Here is an 18,769-nt window from a genome sequence, read left to right as displayed (position 1 = left end):
ACGTAAAAGTATGTTTCTGCCTAGTTTCGAACAGGGGACCTTTCGCGTGTGAGGAGAATGTGATAACCACTACACTACAGAAACTGCTTCTGCGAGGACGGAAAAGTATTGAACCTGGAAGAGCCATAGTAACAGAATACTATTTTTCTGCCCAGTTTCGAACTGGGGACCTTTCGCGTGTGAGGCGAACATGATAACCACTACACTACAGAAACTGCCTCTGCAGGGACAGAAAAATATTGAACCTGGAAGACCCATAGTAACAGAATACTCTTAAAATCATAACGTAAAAGTATGTTTCTGCCCACTTTCAAACTGGGGACCTTTTGCGTGGGAGGCGAATGTGATAACCACTTCACTACAGAAACTGCGTCTGTGCCAACGGAAAAGTATTGAAACTGGAAGAGCCATAGTAACAGAATACTAATAAAATCATAAAGTAAAAGTATGTTTCTGCCTACTTTCAAACTGAGGACCTTTCGCATATGAGATGAATATGATAACCACTACACTACAAAAACTGCCTCTTGGAGAACTGAAAAGAATTAAACTCGGAAGTGCAATTTGCATATGGGCTTTCAAAAATATTTTTTCTGCTAATAGTAACAGAAAAATCCTAAAATCATAAATAAAAATAAAGGTTCTGTCCAGTTTCAAACTGGGGACCTTTCGCGTGTGAGGCGAACGTGATAACCACTACACTACAGAAACTGCCTCTGCTGGGACAGAAAAGTATTGAACCTGGAAGACCCATAGTAAAAGAATCCTCATAAAATCATAAAGTAAAAGTATGTTTTTGCCCACTTTCAAACTGGGGACCTTTCGCGTGTGAGGCGAATGTGATAACCACTACACTACAGAAACTGCATCTGCGGGGACAGAAAAGTATTGAACCTGGAAGACCCATAGTAAAAGAATCCTCATAAAATCATAAAGTAAAAGTATGTTTTTGCCCACTTTCAAACTGGGGACCTTTCGCGTGTTAGGCGAATGTGATAACCACTACACTACAGAAACTGCCTCTGTGGGGACGGAAAAGTATTGAACCTGGAAGAGCCATAGTAACAGAATACTCTTAAAATCATAATGTAAAAGTATGTTTCTGCCCAGTTTCGAAATGGGGACCTTTCGCGTGTGAGGCGAACGTGATAACCACTACACTACAGAAACTGCCTCTGCAAAAACGGAAAAGTATTGCACCTGGAAGAGCCATAGTAACAGAATTAAAATCATAACGAAAAAGTATGTTTCTGCCTAGTTTCTAACAGGGGACCTTTCGCGTGTGAGGTGAACGTGATAACCACTACACTACAGAAACTGCTTCTGCGAGGACGGAAAAGTATTGAACCTGGAAGAGCCATAGTAACAGAATACTCTTAAAATCATAACGTAAAAGTATTTTTCTGCCCAGTTTTTCTGGGCAGTTTCGAACTGGGGACCTTTCGCGTATGAGGCGAACGTGATAACCACTACACTACAGAAACTGCTTCTGCGAGAACGGAAAAGTATTGAACCTGGAAGAGCCATAGTAACAGAATACTCTTAAAATCATAACGTAAAAGTATGTTTCTGCCCACTTTCAAACTGGGGACCTTTCGCGTGGGAGGCGAATGTGATAACCACTACACTACAGAAACTGCCTCTGTGGGTACGGAAAAGTATTGAACCTGGAAGAGCCATAGTAACAGAATCCTCATAAAATCATAAAGTAAAAGTATGTTTCTGCCCACAATCAAACAGAGGACCTTTCGCATATGAGATGATTGTGATAACCACTACACTACAAAAACTGCCTCTTGGGGAAAGGAAAAGAATTAAACTTGGATGTGCAATTTGCATATGGGCTTTCAAAAATATGTTTTCTGCTAATAGTAACAGAAAAATCCAAAATTAAAAAAAAATTCTGCCCAGTTTCAAAAAAGGGACCTTTCACGTGTAAGGCGAAAGTGATAACCACTACACTACAGAAACTGCATCTGTGGGGTTGGAAAAGTATTGAACCGGGAAGAGCCATAGTAACAGAAAACTCTTAAAATCATAAAGTAAAAGTAAATTTCTGCCCAGTTTCAAACAGGGGACCTTTCGCGTGTGAGGCGAACGTGATAACCACTACACTACAGAAACAGCCTCTTGGGGAACAGAAAAGAATTAAACTTGGAAGTGCAATTTGCATATGGGCTTTCAAAAATATTTTTTCTGCTACTAGTAACAGAAAAATCATAAAATCATAAATAAAAAAAATGTTTCTGCCCAGTTTCAAACTGGGGACCTTTCGAGAGTTAGGCGAACGTGATAACCACTACACTACAGAAACTGCCTCTGTGGGGTTGGAAAAGTATTGAACCTGGAAGACCCATAGTAACAGTATCCTCATAAAAACATAAAGTAGAAGTATTTTTCTGCCCACTTTCAAACTGGGGACCTTTTGCTTGTTTGGCGAATGTGATAACCACTACACTACAGAAACTGCCTCTGTGGGTACGGAAAAGTAATGAACCTGGAAGAGCCATAGTAACAGAATACTCTTAAAATCATAACGTAAAAGTATGTTTCTGCCCAGTTTCAAACTGGGAACTTTTTGCGTGTTAGGCGAACGTGATAACCACTACACTACAGAAACTGCGTCTGTGCCAACGGAAAAGTATTGAAACTGGAAGAGTTATAGTAACAGAATACTAATAAAATCATAAAGTAAAAGTATGTTTCTGCCTACTTTCAAACTGAGGACCTTTCGAATATGAGATGAATATGATAACCATTACACTACAAAAACTGCCTCTTGGAGAACTGAAAAGAATTAAACTCGGAAGTGCAATTTGCATATGGGCTTTCAAAAATATTTTTTCTGCTAATAGTAACAGAAAAATCCTAAAATCAAAAATAAAAAAAAAGGTTCTGCCCACTTTCAAACTGGGGACCTTTCGCGTGTGAGGCGAACGTGATAACCACTACACTACAGAAACTGCCTCTGAAGGACAGTAAAGTATTGAACTGGAAGACCCATAGTAAAAGAATCCTCATAAAATCATAAAGTAAAAGTATGTTTTTGCCCACTTTCAAACTGGGGACTTTTCGCGTGTGAGGCGAACGTGATAACCACTACACTACAGAAACTGCCTCTGCGGGGACAGAAAAGTATTGAACCTGGAAGACCCATAGTAAAAGAATCCTCATAAATCATAAAGTAAAAGTATGTTTTTGCCCACTTTCAAACTGGGGACCTTTCGCGTGTTAGGCGAATGTGATAACCACTACACTACAGAAACTGCCTCTGTGGGGACAGAAAAGTATTGAACCTGGAAGGGCCATAGTAACAGAATACTGTTAAAATCATAATGTAAAAGTATGTTTCTGCCCAGTTTCGAAATGGGGACCTTTCGCGTGTGAGGCGAACGTGATAACCACTACACTACAGAAACTGCCTCTGCAAAAACGGGAAAGTATTGCACCTGGAAGAGCCATAGTAACAGAATTAACATCATAACGTAAAAGTATGTTTCTGCCTAATTTCAAACAGGGGACCTTTCGCGTGTGAGGTGAACGTGATAACCACTACACTACAGAAACTGCTTCTGCGAGGACGGAAAAGTATTGAACCTGGAAGAGCCATAGTAACAGAATACTCTTAAAATCATAACGTAAAAGTATTTTTCTGCCCAGTTTCGAACTGGGGACCTTTCGCGTGTGAGGCAAACGTGATAACCACTACACTACAGAAACTGCCTCTGCAGGGACGGAAAAATTTTGAACCTGGAAGACCCATAGTAACAGAATACTCTTAAAATCATAACGTAAAAGTATGTTTCTGCCCACTTTCAAACTGGGGACCTTTCGCGTGGGAGGCGAATGTGATAACCACTACACTACAGAAACTGCCTCTGCGGGTACGGAAAAGTATTGAACCTGGAAGAGCCATAGTAACAGAATCCTCATAAAATCATAAAGTAAAAGTATGTTTCTGCTCACTATCAAACAGAGGACCTTTCACATATGAGATGATTGTGATAACCACTACACTACAAAAACTGCCTCTTTGGGAAAGGAAAAGAATTAAACTTGGATGTGCAATTTGCATATGGGCTTTCAAAAATATTTTTTCTGCTAATAGTAACAGAAAAATCCAAAACAAAAAAAAAATTTAGCCCAGTTTCAAAATAGGGACCTTTCACGTGTAAGGCGAAAGTGATAACCACTACACTACAGAAACAGCCTCTTGTGGAGTGGCAAAGTATTGAACCTGGAAGAGCCATGGTTATAGAATACTCTTAAAATCATAATGTAAAAGTATGTTTCTGCCCACTTTCAAACTGAGGATCTTTCGCATATGAGATGAACGTGATAACCACTACACTACGAAAACTGCCTCTTGGGGAACGGAAAAGAATTAAACTTGGAAGTGCAATTTGCATATGGGCTTTCAAAAATATTTTTTCTGCTACTAGTAACAGAAAAATCCTAAAATCATAAATAAAAAAAATGTTTCTGCCTAGTTCCGAACTGGGGACCTTTCGCGTGTTAGGCGAACGTGATAACCACTACACTACAGAAACTGCCTCTGCGGGGTTTGAAAAGTATTGAACCTGGAAGATCCATAGTAACAGAATCCTCATAAAATCATAAAGTAAAAGTATGTTTCTGCCCACTATCAAACAGAGGACCTTTCACATATGAGATGATTGTGATAACCACTACACTACAAAAACTGCCTCTTGGGGAAAGGAAAAGAATTAAACTTGGATGTGCAATTTCCATATGGGCTTTCAAAAATATTTTTTCTGCTAATAGTAACAGAAAAATCCAAAATAAAAAAAAAATTCAGCCCAGTTTCAAAATAGGGACCTTTCACGTGTAAGGCGAAAGTGATAACCTCTACACTACAGAAACTGCCTCTGTGGGGTTGGAAAAGTATTGAACCGGGAAGAGCCATAGTAACAGAATACTCTTAAAATCATAAAGTAAAAGTAAATTTCTGCCCAGTTTCAAACAGGGGACCTTTCGCGTGTGAGGCGAACGTGATAACCACTACACTACAGAAACAGCCTCTTGTGGAGTGGCAAAGTATTGAACCTGGAAGAGCCATGGTTATAGAATACTCTTAAAATCATAATGTAAAAGTATGTTTCTGCCCACTTTCAAACTGAGGATCTTTCGCATATGAGATGAACGTGATAACCACTACACTACAGAAACTGCCTCTTGGGGAGCGGAAAAGAATTAAACTTGGAAGTGCAATTTGCATATGGGCTTTCAAAAATATTTTTTCTGCTACTAGTAACAGAAAAATCCTAAAATCATAAATAAAAAAAATGTTTCTGCCCACTTTCAAACTGGGGACCTTTTGCTTGTTTGGCGAATGTGATAACCACTACACTACAGAAACTGCCTCTGTGGGTACGGAAAAGTAATGAACCTGGAAGAGCTATAGTAACAGAATACTCTTAAAATCATAACGAAAAAGTATGTTTCTGCCCAGTTTCGAACTGGGGACCTTTCGTGTGTGAGGCGAACGTGATAACCACTACACTACAGAAACTGCCTCTGCAGGGACGGAAAAATATTGAACCTGGAAGACCCATAGTAACAGAATACTCTTAAAATCATAACGTAAAAGTAAGTTTCTGCCAAGTTTCACACTGGGAACTTTTTGCGTGTTAGGCGAACGTGATAACCACTACACTACAGAAACTGCGTCTGTGCCAACGGAAAAGTATTGAAACTGGAAGAGCCATAGTAACAGAATACTAATAAAATCATAAAGTAAAAGTATGTTTCTGACTACTTTCAAACTGAGGACCTTTCGCATATGAGATGAATATGATAACCACTACACTACAAAAACTGCCTCTTGGAGAACTTAAAAGAATTAAACTTGGAAGTGCAATTTGGATATGGGCTTTCAAAAATATTTTTTCTGCTAATAGTAACAGAAAAATCCTAAAATCATAAATAAAAAAAAAGGATCTGCCCAGTTTCAAACTGGGTACCTTTCGTGTGTGAGGCGAATGTGATAACCACTACACTACAGAAACTGCCTCTGCAGGGACAGAATAGTATTGAACCTGGAAGACCCATAGTAAAAGAATCCTCATAAAATCATAAAGTAAAAGTATGTTTTTGCCCACTTTCAAACTGGGGACCTTTCGCGTGTGAGGCGAATGTGATAACCACTACACTACAGAAACTGCCTCTGCGGGGACAGAAAAGTATTGAACCTGGAAGACCCATAGTAAAAGAATCCTCATAAAATCATAAAGTAAAAGTATGTTTTTGCCCACTTTCAAACTGGGGACCTTTCGCGTGTTAGGCGAATGTGATAACCACTACACTACAGAAACTGCCTCTGTGGGGACGGAAAAGTATTGAACCTGGAAGAGCCATAGTAACAGAATACTCTTAAAATCCAAATGTAAAAGTATTTTTCTGCCCTGTTTCGAAATGGGGACCTTTCGCGTGTGAGGCGAACGTGATAACCACTACACTACAGAAACTGCCTCTGCAACAACGGAAAAGTATTGCACCTAGAAGAGCCATAGTAACAGAATTAAAATCATAACGTAAAAGTATGTTTCTGCCTAGTTTCGAACAGGGGACCTTTCGCGTGTGAGGTGGATGTGATAACCACTACACTACAGAAACTGCTTCTGCGAGGACGGAAAAGTATTGAACCTGGAAGAGCCATAGTAACAGAATACTCTTAAAATCATAGCGTAAAAGTATTTTTCTGCCCAGTTTCGAACTGGGGACCTTTCGCGTGTGAGGTGAACGTGATAACCACTACACTACAGAAACTGCCTCTGCAGGGCCAGAAAAATATTGAACCTGGAAGACCCATAGTAACAGAATACTCTTAAAATCATAACGTAAGAGTATGTTTCTGCCCACTTTCAAACTGGGGACCTTTCGCATATGAGATGAATATGATAACCACTACACTACAAAAACTGCCTCTTGGAGAACTGAAAAGAATTAAACTCGGAAGTGCAATTTGCATATGGGCTTTCAAAAATATTTTTTCTGCTAATAGTAACAGAAAAATCCTAAAATCATAAATAAAAATAAAGGTTCTGCCCAGTTTCAAACTGGGTACCTTTCGCGTGTGAGGCGAACGTGATAACCACTACACTACAGAAACTGCCTCTGCAGGGACAGAAAAGTATTGAACCTGGAAGACCCATAGTAAAAGAATCCTCATAAAATCATAAAGTAAAAGTATGTTTTTGCCCACTTTCAAACTGGGGACCTTTCGCGTGTGAGGCGAATGTGATAACCACTACACTACAGAAACTGCCTCTGTGGGGACGGAAAAGTATTGAACCTGGAAGAGCCATAGTAACAGAATACTCTTAAAATCATAATGTAAAAGTATGTTTCTGCCCAGTTTCGAAATCGGGACCTTTCGCGTGTGAGGCGAACGTGATAACCACTACACTACAGAAACTGCCTCTGCAAAAACGGAAAAGTATTGCACCTGGAAGAGCCATAGTAACAGAATACTCTTAAAATCATAACGTAAAAGCATTTTTCTGCCCAGTTTCGAACTGGGGACCTTTCGCGTATGAGGCGAACGTGATAACCACTTCACTACAGAAACTGCCTCTGCAGGGACAGAAAAATATTGAACCTGGAAGACCCATAGTAACAGAATACTCTTAAAATCATAACGTAAAAGTATGTTTCTGCCCACTTTCAAACAGAGGACCTTTCGCGTGGGAGGCGAATGTGATAACCACTACACTACAGAAACTGCCTCTGTGGGTACGGAAAAGTATTGAACCTGGAAGAGCCATAGTAACAGAATCCTCATAAAATCATAAAGTAAAAGTATGTTTCTGCCCAGTTTCGAACTGGGGCCCTTTCGCGTGTGAGGCGAACGTGATAACCACTACACTACAGAAACTGCCTCTGTGGGTACGGAAAAGTATTGAACCTGGAAGAGCCATAGTAACAGAATCCTCATAAAATCATAAAGTAAAAGTATGTTTCTGCCCAGTTTCGAACTGGGGACCTTTCGCGTGTGAGGCGAACGTGATAACCACTACACTACAGAAACTGCCTCTGCGGGAACTGAAAAGTATTGAACCTGGAAGACCCATAGTAACAGAAAACTCATAAAATCATAAAGTAAAAGTATGTTTCTGCCCACTATCAAACAGAGGACCTTTCACATATGAGATGATTGTGATAACCACTACACTACAAAAACTGCCTCTTGGGGAAAGGAAAAGAATTAAACTTGGAAGTGCAATTTGCATATGGGCTTTCAAAAATATTTTTTCTGCTAATAGTAACAGAAAAATCCAAAATAAAAAAAAAATTCAGCCCAGTTTCAAAATAGGGACCTTTCACATGTAAGGCGAAAGTGATAACCTCTACACTACAGAAACTGCCTCTGTGGGGTTGGAAAAGTATTGAACCGGGAAGAGCCATAGTAACAGAATACTCTTAAAATCATAAAGTAAAAGTAAATTTCTGCCCAGTTTCAAACAGGGGACCTTTCGCGTGTGAGGCGAACGTAATAACCACTACACTACAGAAACAGCCTCTTGTGGAGTGGCAAAGTATTGAATCTGGAAGAGCCATGGTTATAGAATACTCTTAAAATCATAATGTAAAAGTATGTTTCTGCCCACTTTCAAACTGAGGATCTTTCGCATATGAGATGAATGTGATAACCACTACACTACAGAAACTGCCTCTTGGGGAACGGAAAAGAATTAAACTTGGAAGTGCAATTTGCATATGGGCTTTCAAAAATATTTTTTCTACTACTAGTAACAGAAAAATCCTAAAATCATTTATAAAAAAAATGTTTCTGCCCAGTTTCGAACCGGGGACCTTTCGCGTGTTAGGCGAACGTGATAACCACTACACTACAGAAACTGCCTCTGCGGGGTTGGAAAAGTATTGAACCTGGAAGATCCATAGTAACAGAATACTCATAAAATCATAAAGTAAAAGTATGTTTCTGCCTACTTTCAAACTGAGGACCTTTCGCATATGAGATGAACGTCATAACCACTACACTACGAAAACTGCCTCTTGGGGAACGGAAAAGAATTAAACTTGGAAGTGCAATTTGCATATGGGCTTTCAAAAATATTTTTTCTGCTACTAGTAACAGAAAAATCCTAAAATAATAAATAAAAAAAATGTTTCTGCCCAGTTTCGAACTGGGGACCTTTCACGTGTTAGGCGAACGTGATAACCACTACACTACAGAAACTGCCTCTGCGGGGTTGGAAAAGTATTGAACCTGGAAGACCCATAGTAACAGTATCCTCATAAAAACATAAAGTAAAAGTATGTTTCTGCCCACTTTCAAAATGGGGACCTTTTGCTTGTTTGGCGAATGTGATAACCACTACACTACAGAAACTGCCTCTGTGGGTACGGAAAAGTAATGACCCTGGAAGAACCATAGTAACAGAATACTCTTAAAATCATAACGAAAAAGTATGTTTCTGCCCAGTTTCGAACTGGGGACCTTTCGCATGTGAGGCGAACGTGATAACCACTACACTACAGAAACTGCCTCTGCAGGGACAGAAAAATATTGAACCTGGAAGAGCCATAGTAACAGAATACTCTTAAAATCATAACGTAAAAGTATGTTTCTGCCCAGTTTCAAACTGGGAACTTTTTGCGTGTGAGGCGAACATGATAACCACTACACTACAGAAACTGCGTCTGTGCCAACGGAAAAGTATTGAACCTGGAAAACCCATAGTAAAAGAATCCTCATAAAATCATAAAGTAAAAGTATGTTTTTGCCCACTTTCAAACTGGGGACCTTTCTCGTGTGAGGCGAATGTGATAACCACTCACTACAGAAACTGCCGTTGCGGGGACAGAAAAGTATTGAACCTGGAAAACCCATAGTAAAAGAATCCTCATAAAATCATAAAGTAAAAGTATGTTTTTGCCCACTTTCAAACTGGGGACCTTTCGCGTGTTAGGCGAATGTGATAACCACTACACTACAGAAACTGCCTCTGTGGGGACGGAAAAGTATTGAACCTGGAAGAGCCATAGTAAAAGAATACTCTTAAAATCATAACGTGAAAGTATGTTTCTGCCCAGTTTCGAACTGGGGACCATTCGCGCGTGAAGCGAACGTGATAACCACTACACTACAGAAACTGCCTCTGCGGGATCTGAAAAGTATTGAACCTGGAAGATCCATAGTAACAGAATCCTCATAAAATCATAAAGTAAAAGTATGTTTCTGCCCACTATCAAACAGAGGACCTTTCACATATGAGATGATTGTGATAACCACTACACTACAAAAACTGCCTCTTGGGGAAAGGAAAAGAATTAAACTTGGATGTGCAATTTGCATATGGGCTTTCAAAAATATTTTTTCTGCTAATAGTAACAGAAAAATCCAAAATAAAAAAAAAATTCAGCCCAGTTTCAAAATAGGGACCTTTCACGTGTAAGGCGAAAGTGATAACCACTACACTACAGAAACTGCCTCTTGTGGAGTGGCAAAGTATTGAACCTGGAAGAGCCATGGTTATAGAATACTCTTAAAATCATAATGTAAAAGTATGTTTCTGCCCACTTTCAAACTGAGGATCTTTCGCATATGAGATGAACGTGATAACCACTACACTACAGAAACTGCCTCTTGGGGAACGGAAAAGAATTAAACTTGGAAGTGCAATTTGCATATGGGCTTTCAAAAATATTTTTTCTGCTACTAGTAAAAGAAAAATCCTAAAATCATAAATAAAAAAAATGTTGCTGCCCAGTTTCGAACTGGGGACCTTTCACGTGTTAGGCGAACGTGATAACCACTACACTACAGAAACTGCCTCTGCGGGGTTGGAAAAGTATTGAACCTGGAAGACCCATAGTAACAGAATACTCTTAAAATCATAACGAAAAAGTATGTTTCTGCCCACTTTCAAACTGGGGACCTTTTGCTTGTTTGGCGAATGTGATAACCACTACACTACAGAAACTGCCTCTGTGCCAACGGAAAAGTTTTGAAACTGGAAGAGCCATAGTAACAGAATACTAATAAAATCATAAAGTAAAAGTATGTTTCTGCCTACTTTCAAACTGAGGACCTTTCGCATATGAGATGAATATGATAACCACTACACTACAAAAACTGCCTCTTGGAGAACTGAAAAGAATTAAACTCGGAAGTGCAATTTGCATATGGGCTTTCAAAAATATTTTTTCTGCTAATAGTAACAGAAAAATCCAAAATAAAAAAAAAATTCAGCCCAGTTTCAAAATAGGGACCTTTCACGTGTAAGGCGAAAGTGATAACCTCTACACTACAGAAACTGCCTCTGTGGGGTTGGAAAAGTATTGAACCGGGAAGAGCCATAGTAACAGAATACTCTTAAAATCATAAAGTAAAAGTAAATTTCTGCCCAGTTTCAAACAGGGGACCTTTCGCGTGTGAGGCGAACGTAATAACCACTACACTACAGAAACAGCCTCTTGTGGAGTGGCAAAGTATTGAATCTGGAAGAGCCATGGTTATAGAATACTCTTAAAATCATAATGTAAAAGTATGTTTCTGCCCACTTTCAAACTGAGGATCTTTCGCATATGAGATGAATGTGATAACCACTACACTACAGAAACTGCCTCTTGGGGAACGGAAAAGAATTAAACTTGGAAGTGCAATTTGCATATGGGCTTTCAAAAATATTTTTTCTACTACTAGTAACAGAAAAATCCTAAAATCATTTATAAAAAAAATGTTTCTGCCCAGTTTTGAACCGGTGACCTTTCGCGTGTTAGGCGAACGTGATAACCACTACACTACAGAAACTGCCTCTGCGGGATCTGAAAAGTATTGAACCTGGAAGATCCATAGTAACAGAATCCTCATAAAATCATAAAGTAAAAGTATGTTTCTGCCCACTATCAAACAGAGGACCTTTCACATATGAGATGATTGTGATAACCACTACACTACAAAAACTGCCTCTTGGGGAAAGGAAAAGAATTAAACTTGGATGTGCAATTTGCATATGGGCTTTCAAAAATATTTTTTCTGCTAATAGTAACAGAAAAATCCAAAATAAAAAAAAAATTCAGCCCAGTTTCAAAATAGGGACCTTTCACGTGTAAGGCGAAAGTGATAACCACTACACTACAGAAACTGCCTCTTGTGGAGTGGCAAAGTATTGAACCTGGAAGAGCCATGGTTATAGAATACTCTTAAAATCATAATGTAAAAGTATGTTTCTGCCCACTTTCAAACTGAGGATCTTTCGCATATGAGATGAACGTGATAACCACTACACTACAGAAACTGCCTCTTGGGGAACGGAAAAGAATTAAACTTGGAAGTGCAATTTGCATATGGGCTTTCAAAAATATTTTTTCTGCTACTAGTAAAAGAAAAATCCTAAAATCATAAATAAAAAAAATGTTGCTGCCCAGTTTCGAACTGGGGACCTTTCACGTGTTAGGCGAACGTGATAACCACTACACTACAGAAACTGCCTCTGCGGGGTTGGAAAAGTATTGAACCTGGAAGACCCATAGTAACAGAATACTCTTAAAATCATAACGAAAAAGTATGTTTCTGCCCACTTTCAAACTGGGGACCTTTTGCTTGTTTGGCGAATGTGATAACCACTACACTACAGAAACTGCCTCTGTGCCAACGGAAAAGTTTTGAAACTGGAAGAGCCATAGTAACAGAATACTAATAAAATCATAAAGTAAAAGTATGTTTCTGCCTACTTTCAAACTGAGGACCTTTCGCATATGAGATGAATATGATAACCACTACACTACAAAAACTGCCTCTTGGAGAACTGAAAAGAATTAAACTCGGAAGTGCAATTTGCATATGGGCTTTCAAAAATATTTTTTCTGCTAATAGTAACAGAAAAATCCAAAATAAAAAAAAAATTCAGCCCAGTTTCAAAATAGGGACCTTTCACGTGTAAGGCGAAAGTGATAACCTCTACACTACAGAAACTGCCTCTGTGGGGTTGGAAAAGTATTGAACCGGGAAGAGCCATAGTAACAGAATACTCTTAAAATCATAAAGTAAAAGTAAATTTCTGCCCAGTTTCAAACAGGGGACCTTTCGCGTGTGAGGCGAACGTAATAACCACTACACTACAGAAACAGCCTCTTGTGGAGTGGCAAAGTATTGAATCTGGAAGAGCCATGGTTATAGAATACTCTTAAAATCATAATGTAAAAGTATGTTTCTGCCCACTTTCAAACTGAGGATCTTTCGCATATGAGATGAATGTGATAACCACTACACTACAGAAACTGCCTCTTGGGGAACGGAAAAGAATTAAACTTGGAAGTGCAATTTGCATATGGGCTTTCAAAAATATTTTTTCTGCTACTAGTAACAGAAAAATCCTAAAATCATAAATAAAAAAAATGTTTCTGCCCACTTTCAAACTGGGGACCTTTTGCTTGTTTGGCGAATGTGATAACCACTACACTACAGAAACTGCCTCTGTGGGTACGGAAAAGTAATGAACCTGGAAGAGCTATAGTAACAGAATACTCTTAAAATCATAACGAAAAAGTATGTTTCTGCCCAGTTTCGAACTGGGGACCTTTCGTGTGTGAGGCGAACGTGATAACCACTACACTACAGAAACTGCCTCTGCAGGGACGGAAAAATATTGAACCTGGAAGACCCATAGTAACAGAATACTCTTAAAATCATAACGTAAAAGTAAGTTTCTGCCAAGTTTCACACTGGGAACTTTTTGCGTGTTAGGCGAACGTGATAACCACTACACTACAGAAACTGCGTCTGTGCCAACGGAAAAGTATTGAAACTGGAAGAGCCATAGTAACAGAATACTAATAAAATCATAAAGTAAAAGTATGTTTCTGACTACTTTCAAACTGAGGACCTTTCGCATATGAGATGAATATGATAACCACTACACTACAAAAACTGCCTCTTGGAGAACTTAAAAGAATTAAACTTGGAAGTGCAATTTGGATATGGGCTTTCAAAAATATTTTTTCTGCTAATAGTAACAGAAAAATCCTAAAATCATAAATAAAAAAAAAGGATCTGCCCAGTTTCAAACTGGGTACCTTTCGCGTGTGAGGCGAATGTGATAACCACTACACTACAGAAACTGCCTCTGCAGGGACAGAATAGTATTGAACCTGGAAGACCCATAGTAAAAGAATCCTCATAAAATCATAAAGTAAAAGTATGTTTTTGCCCACTTTCAAACTGGGGACCTTTCGCGTGTGAGGCGAATGTGATAACCACTACACTACAGAAACTGCCTCTGCGGGGACAGAAAAGTATTGAACCTGGAAGACCCATAGTAAAAGAATCCTCATAAAATCATAAAGTAAAAGCATGTTTTTGCCCACTTTCAAACTGGGGACCTTTCGCGTGTGAGGCGAATGTGATAACCACTACACTACAGAAACTGCCTCTGCGGGGACAGAAAAGTATTGAACCTGGAAGACCCATAATAAAATAATCCTCATAAAATCATAAAGTAAAAGAATGTTTTTGCCCACTTTCAAACTGGGGACCTTTCGCGTGTTAGGTGAATGTGATAACCACTACACTACAGAAACTGCTTCTGCGAGGACGGAAAAGTATTGAACCTGGAAGTGCCATAGTAACAGAATACTCTTAAAATCATAACGTAAAAGTATTTTTCTGCCCAGTTTCGAACTGGGGACCTTTCGCGTGTGAGGCGAACGTGATAACCACTACACTACAGAAACTGTCTCTGCAAAAACGGAAAAGTATTGCACCTGGAAGAGCCATACTAACAGAATTAAAATCATAACGTAAAAGTATGTTTCTGCCTAGTTTTGAACAGGGGACCTTTCGCGTGTGAGGTGAAAGTGATAACCACTACACTACAGAAACTGCTTCTGTGAGGATGGAAAAGTATTGAACCTGGAAGAGCCATAGTAACAGAATACTCTTAAAATTATAACGTAAAAGTATTTTTCTGCCAAGTTTCGAACTGGGGACCTTTCGCATGTGAGGCGAACGTGATAACCACTACACTACAGAAACTGCCTCTGCAGGGACAGAAAAATATTGAACCTGGAAGACCCATAGTAACAGAATACTCTTAAAATCATAACGTAAAAGTGTGTTTCTGCCCACTTTCAAACTGGGGACCTTTCGCGTGGGAGGCGAATGTGATAACCACTACACTACAGAAACTGCCTCTGTGGGTACGGAAAAGTATTGAACCTGGAAGAGCCATAGTAACAGAATCCTCATAAAATCATAAAGTAAAAGTATGTTTCTGCCCACTATCAAACAGAGGACCTTTCGCATATGAGATGATTGTGATAACCACTACACTACAAAAACTGCCTCTTGGGGAAAGGAAAAGAATTAAACTTGGATGTGCAATTTGCATATGGGCTTTCAAAAATATTTTTTCTGCTAATAGTAATAGAAAAATCCAAAATAAAAAAAAATTTCTGCCCAGTTTCAAAATAGGGACCTTTCACGTGTAAGGCGAAAGTGATAACCACTAAACTACAGAAACTGCCTCTGTGGGGTTGGAAAAGTATTGAACCGGGAAGAGCCATAGTAACAGAATACTCTTAAAATCATAAAGTAAAAGTAAATATCTGCCCAGTTTCAAACAGGGGACCTTTCGCTTGTGAGGCGAACGTGATAACCACTACACTACAGAAACAGCCTCTTGAGGAGTGGCAAAGTATTGAACCTGGAAGAGCCATGGTTAGAGAATACTCTTAAAATCATAATGTAAAAGTATGTTTCTGCCCACTTTCAAACTGAGGATCTTTCGCATATGAGATGAACGTGATAACCACTACACTACAGAAACTGCCTCTTGGGGAACGGAAAAGAATTAAACTTGGAAGTGCAATTTGCATATGGGCTTTCAAAAATATTTTTTCTGCTACTAGTAACAGAAAAATCCTAAAATCATAAATAAAAAAAATGTTTCTGCCCAGTTTCGAACTGGGGACCTTTTGCGTGTTAGGCGAACGTGATAACCACTACACTACAGAAACTTCCGCTGCGCCGTTGGAAAAGTATTGAACCTGGAAGATCCATAGTAACAGAATACTCATAAAATCATAAAGTAAAAGTATGTTTCTGCCTACTTTCAAACTGAGGACCTTTCGCATATGAGATGAACGTGATAACCACTACACTACGAAAACTGCCTCTTGGGGAACGGAAAAGAATTAAACTTGGAAGTGCAATTTGCATATGGGCTTTCAAAAATATTTTTTCTGCTACTAGTAACAGAAAAATCCTAAAATCATAAATAAAAAAAATGTTTCTGCCCAGTTTCGAACTGGGGACCTTTCGCATGTTAGGCGAACGTGATAACCACTACACTACAGAAACTGCCGCTGCAAGGTTGGAAAAGTATTGAACCTGGAAGATCCATAGTAACAGAATACTCATAAAATCATAAAGTAAAAGTATGTTTCTGCCTACTTTCAAACTGAGGACCTTTCGCATTTGAGATGAACGTGATAACCACTACACTACGAAAACTGCCTCTTGGGGAACGGAAAAGAATTAAACTTGGAAGTGCAATTTGCATATGGGCTTTCAAAAATATTTTTTCTGCTACTAGTAACAGAAAAATCCTAAAATCATAAATAACTAAAATGTTTCTGTCCAGTTTCGAACTGGGGACCTTTCGCGTGTTAGGCGAATGTGATAACCACTACACTACAGAAACTGCCTCTGTGGGTACGGAAAAGTAATGAACCTGGAAGAGCCATAGTAACAGAATACTCTTAAAATCATAACGAAAAAGTATGTTTCTGCCCAGTTTTGAACTGGGGACCTTTCGCGTGTGAGGCGAACATGATAACCACTACACTACAGAAACTGCCTCTGCAGGGACGGAAAAATATTGAACCTGGAAGACCCATAGTAACAGAATACTCTTAAAATCATAACGTAAAAGTATGTTTCTGCCCAGTTTCAAACTGGAAACTTTTTGCGTGTTAGGCGAACGTGATAACCACTACACTACAGAAACTGCGTCTGTGCCAACGGAAAAGTATTGAAACTGGAAGAGCCATAGTAACAGAATACTAATAAAATCATAAAGTAAAAGTATGTTTCTGCCTACTTTCAAACTGAGGACCTTTCGCATATGAGATGAATATGATAACCACTACACTACAAAAACTGCCTCTTGGAGAACTGAAAAGAATTAAACTCGGAAGTGTAATTTGCATATGGGCTTTCAAAAATATTTTTTCTGCTAATAGTAACAGAAAAATCCTAAAATCATAAATAAAAAAAAAGGTTCTGCCCAGTTTCAAACTGGGGACCTTTCGCGTGTGAGGCGAACGTGATAACCACTACACTACAAAATCTGCCTCTGCGGGGACAGAAAAGTATTGAACCTGGAAGACCCATAGTAAAAGAATCCTCATAAAATCATAAAGTAAAAGTATGTTTTTGCCCACTTTCAAACTGGGGACCTTTCGTGTGTTAGGCGAATGTGATAACCACTACACTCCAGAAACTGCCTCTGTGGGGACAGAAAAGTATTGAACCTGGAAGACCCATAGTAAAAGAATCCTCATAAAATGATAAAGTAAAAGTATGTTTTTGCCCACTTTCAAACTGGGGACCTTTTGTGTGTTAGGCGTATGTGATAACCACTACACTACAGAAACTGCCTCTGCAAAAATGGAAAAGTATTACACCTGGAAGAGCCATAGTAACAGAATTAAAATCATAACGTAAAAGTATGTTTCTGCCCAGTTTCGAACAGGGGACCTTTCGCGTGTGAGGTGAACGTGATAACCACTACACTACAGAAACAGCTTCTGCGAAGATGGAAAAGTATTGAACCTGGAAGAGCCATAGTAACAGAATACTCTTAAAGTCATAACGTAAAAGTAATTTTCTGCCCAGTTTCGAACTGGGGACCTTTCGCGTGTGAGGCGAATGTTATAACCACTACACTACAGAAACAGCCTCTGCAGAGACAGAAAAATATTGAACCTGGAAGACCCATAGTAACAGAATACTCTTAAAATCATAACGTAAAAGTATGTTTCTGCCCTTTTCAAACTGAGGACCTTTCGCATATGAGATGAATGTGATAAACACTACACTACAAAAACTGCCTCTTGGGGAACGGAAAAGAATTAAACTTGGAAGTGCAATTTGCATATGGGCTTTCAAAAATATTTTTTCTGCTACTAGTAACTAGTAAAAAAATGTTTCTACCCAGTTTCGAACTGGGGACCTTTCGCGTGTTAGGCGAACATGATAACCACTACACTACAGAAACTGCCTCTGTGGGGATTGAAAAGTATTGAACCTGGAAGAGCCATAGTAACAGTATACTCATAAAATCATAAAGTAAAAGTATGTTTCTGCCCACTTTCAAACTGGGGACCTTTCGCGTCTGAGGCGAATGTGATAACCACTACACTACAGAAACTGCCTCTGTGGGTACGGAAAAGTATTGAACCTGGAAGAGCCATAGTAACAGAATACTCTTAAAATCATAACGTAAAACTATTTTCTGCCCAGTTTCTAACTGGGGACATTTCGCATGTGAGGCAAACGTGATAACCACTACACTACAGAAACTGCCTCTGCAGGGATGGAAAAATATTGAACCTGGAAGACCCATAGTAACAGAATCCTCAAAAAATCATAAAGTAAAAGTATGTTTCTGCCCACTTTCAAACTGAGGACCTTTCGCATATGAGATGAATGTGATAACCACTACACTACAAAAACTGCCTCTTGGAGATTGGAAAAGAATTAAACTCGGAAGTGCAA

At 39.0% G+C, this 18,769-nt stretch overlaps 21 non-coding genes across 21 annotated transcripts; all 21 read right to left on the bottom strand.

The window, feature by feature from the left end:
* Window positions 1-142: 142 nt before the first annotated feature.
* TRNAV-CAC (transfer RNA valine (anticodon CAC)) lies at window positions 143-215 on the bottom strand. Its single transcript has one exon. It is a non-coding gene; the product is annotated as a tRNA-Val (tRNA).
* Window positions 216-1,097: 882 nt separating this feature from the next.
* Window positions 1,098-1,170, bottom strand: TRNAV-CAC (transfer RNA valine (anticodon CAC)). Its single transcript has one exon. It is a non-coding gene; the product is annotated as a tRNA-Val (tRNA).
* Window positions 1,171-3,346: 2,176 nt separating this feature from the next.
* Window positions 3,347-3,419, bottom strand: TRNAV-CAC (transfer RNA valine (anticodon CAC)). The gene has a single exon. It is a non-coding gene; the product is annotated as a tRNA-Val (tRNA).
* Window positions 3,420-4,477: 1,058 nt separating this feature from the next.
* TRNAV-AAC (transfer RNA valine (anticodon AAC)) lies at window positions 4,478-4,550 on the bottom strand. Its single transcript has one exon. It is a non-coding gene; the product is annotated as a tRNA-Val (tRNA).
* Window positions 4,551-5,460: 910 nt separating this feature from the next.
* On the bottom strand, window positions 5,461-5,533 carry TRNAV-CAC (transfer RNA valine (anticodon CAC)). Its single transcript has one exon. It is a non-coding gene; the product is annotated as a tRNA-Val (tRNA).
* A 2,291-nt stretch (window positions 5,534-7,824) lies between these two features.
* Window positions 7,825-7,897, bottom strand: TRNAV-CAC (transfer RNA valine (anticodon CAC)). The gene has a single exon. It is a non-coding gene; the product is annotated as a tRNA-Val (tRNA).
* An 80-nt stretch (window positions 7,898-7,977) lies between these two features.
* Window positions 7,978-8,050, bottom strand: TRNAV-CAC (transfer RNA valine (anticodon CAC)). Its single transcript has one exon. It is a non-coding gene; the product is annotated as a tRNA-Val (tRNA).
* Window positions 8,051-8,807: 757 nt separating this feature from the next.
* Window positions 8,808-8,880, bottom strand: TRNAV-AAC (transfer RNA valine (anticodon AAC)). The gene has a single exon. It is a non-coding gene; the product is annotated as a tRNA-Val (tRNA).
* Window positions 8,881-9,150: 270 nt separating this feature from the next.
* Window positions 9,151-9,223, bottom strand: TRNAV-AAC (transfer RNA valine (anticodon AAC)). Its single transcript has one exon. It is a non-coding gene; the product is annotated as a tRNA-Val (tRNA).
* Window positions 9,224-9,456: 233 nt separating this feature from the next.
* On the bottom strand, window positions 9,457-9,529 carry TRNAV-CAC (transfer RNA valine (anticodon CAC)). The gene has a single exon. It is a non-coding gene; the product is annotated as a tRNA-Val (tRNA).
* Window positions 9,530-10,067: 538 nt separating this feature from the next.
* Window positions 10,068-10,140, bottom strand: TRNAV-CAC (transfer RNA valine (anticodon CAC)). Its single transcript has one exon. It is a non-coding gene; the product is annotated as a tRNA-Val (tRNA).
* A 604-nt stretch (window positions 10,141-10,744) lies between these two features.
* TRNAV-AAC (transfer RNA valine (anticodon AAC)) lies at window positions 10,745-10,817 on the bottom strand. Its single transcript has one exon. It is a non-coding gene; the product is annotated as a tRNA-Val (tRNA).
* A 910-nt stretch (window positions 10,818-11,727) lies between these two features.
* TRNAV-AAC (transfer RNA valine (anticodon AAC)) lies at window positions 11,728-11,800 on the bottom strand. Its single transcript has one exon. It is a non-coding gene; the product is annotated as a tRNA-Val (tRNA).
* Window positions 11,801-12,404: 604 nt separating this feature from the next.
* TRNAV-AAC (transfer RNA valine (anticodon AAC)) lies at window positions 12,405-12,477 on the bottom strand. The gene has a single exon. It is a non-coding gene; the product is annotated as a tRNA-Val (tRNA).
* Window positions 12,478-13,540: 1,063 nt separating this feature from the next.
* On the bottom strand, window positions 13,541-13,613 carry TRNAV-CAC (transfer RNA valine (anticodon CAC)). The gene has a single exon. It is a non-coding gene; the product is annotated as a tRNA-Val (tRNA).
* A 1,035-nt stretch (window positions 13,614-14,648) lies between these two features.
* On the bottom strand, window positions 14,649-14,721 carry TRNAV-CAC (transfer RNA valine (anticodon CAC)). Its single transcript has one exon. It is a non-coding gene; the product is annotated as a tRNA-Val (tRNA).
* A 1,211-nt stretch (window positions 14,722-15,932) lies between these two features.
* Window positions 15,933-16,005, bottom strand: TRNAV-AAC (transfer RNA valine (anticodon AAC)). Its single transcript has one exon. It is a non-coding gene; the product is annotated as a tRNA-Val (tRNA).
* A 270-nt stretch (window positions 16,006-16,275) lies between these two features.
* On the bottom strand, window positions 16,276-16,348 carry TRNAV-AAC (transfer RNA valine (anticodon AAC)). The gene has a single exon. It is a non-coding gene; the product is annotated as a tRNA-Val (tRNA).
* Window positions 16,349-16,618: 270 nt separating this feature from the next.
* On the bottom strand, window positions 16,619-16,691 carry TRNAV-AAC (transfer RNA valine (anticodon AAC)). The gene has a single exon. It is a non-coding gene; the product is annotated as a tRNA-Val (tRNA).
* Window positions 16,692-16,771: 80 nt separating this feature from the next.
* TRNAV-CAC (transfer RNA valine (anticodon CAC)) lies at window positions 16,772-16,844 on the bottom strand. The gene has a single exon. It is a non-coding gene; the product is annotated as a tRNA-Val (tRNA).
* Window positions 16,845-18,196: 1,352 nt separating this feature from the next.
* Window positions 18,197-18,269, bottom strand: TRNAV-AAC (transfer RNA valine (anticodon AAC)). The gene has a single exon. It is a non-coding gene; the product is annotated as a tRNA-Val (tRNA).
* Window positions 18,270-18,769: the final 500 nt, after the last annotated feature.

The sequence above is a fragment of the Taudactylus pleione genome, unplaced genomic scaffold, assembly GCF_031769625.1.
Source record: "Taudactylus pleione unplaced genomic scaffold, aTauple2 ptg000050l, whole genome shotgun sequence".
Taxonomy (NCBI): domain Eukaryota; kingdom Metazoa; phylum Chordata; class Amphibia; order Anura; family Myobatrachidae; genus Taudactylus; species Taudactylus pleione.
Note: the sequence above shows the minus strand (reverse complement) of the source record. Positions and strands in the feature narration are given on the sequence as shown.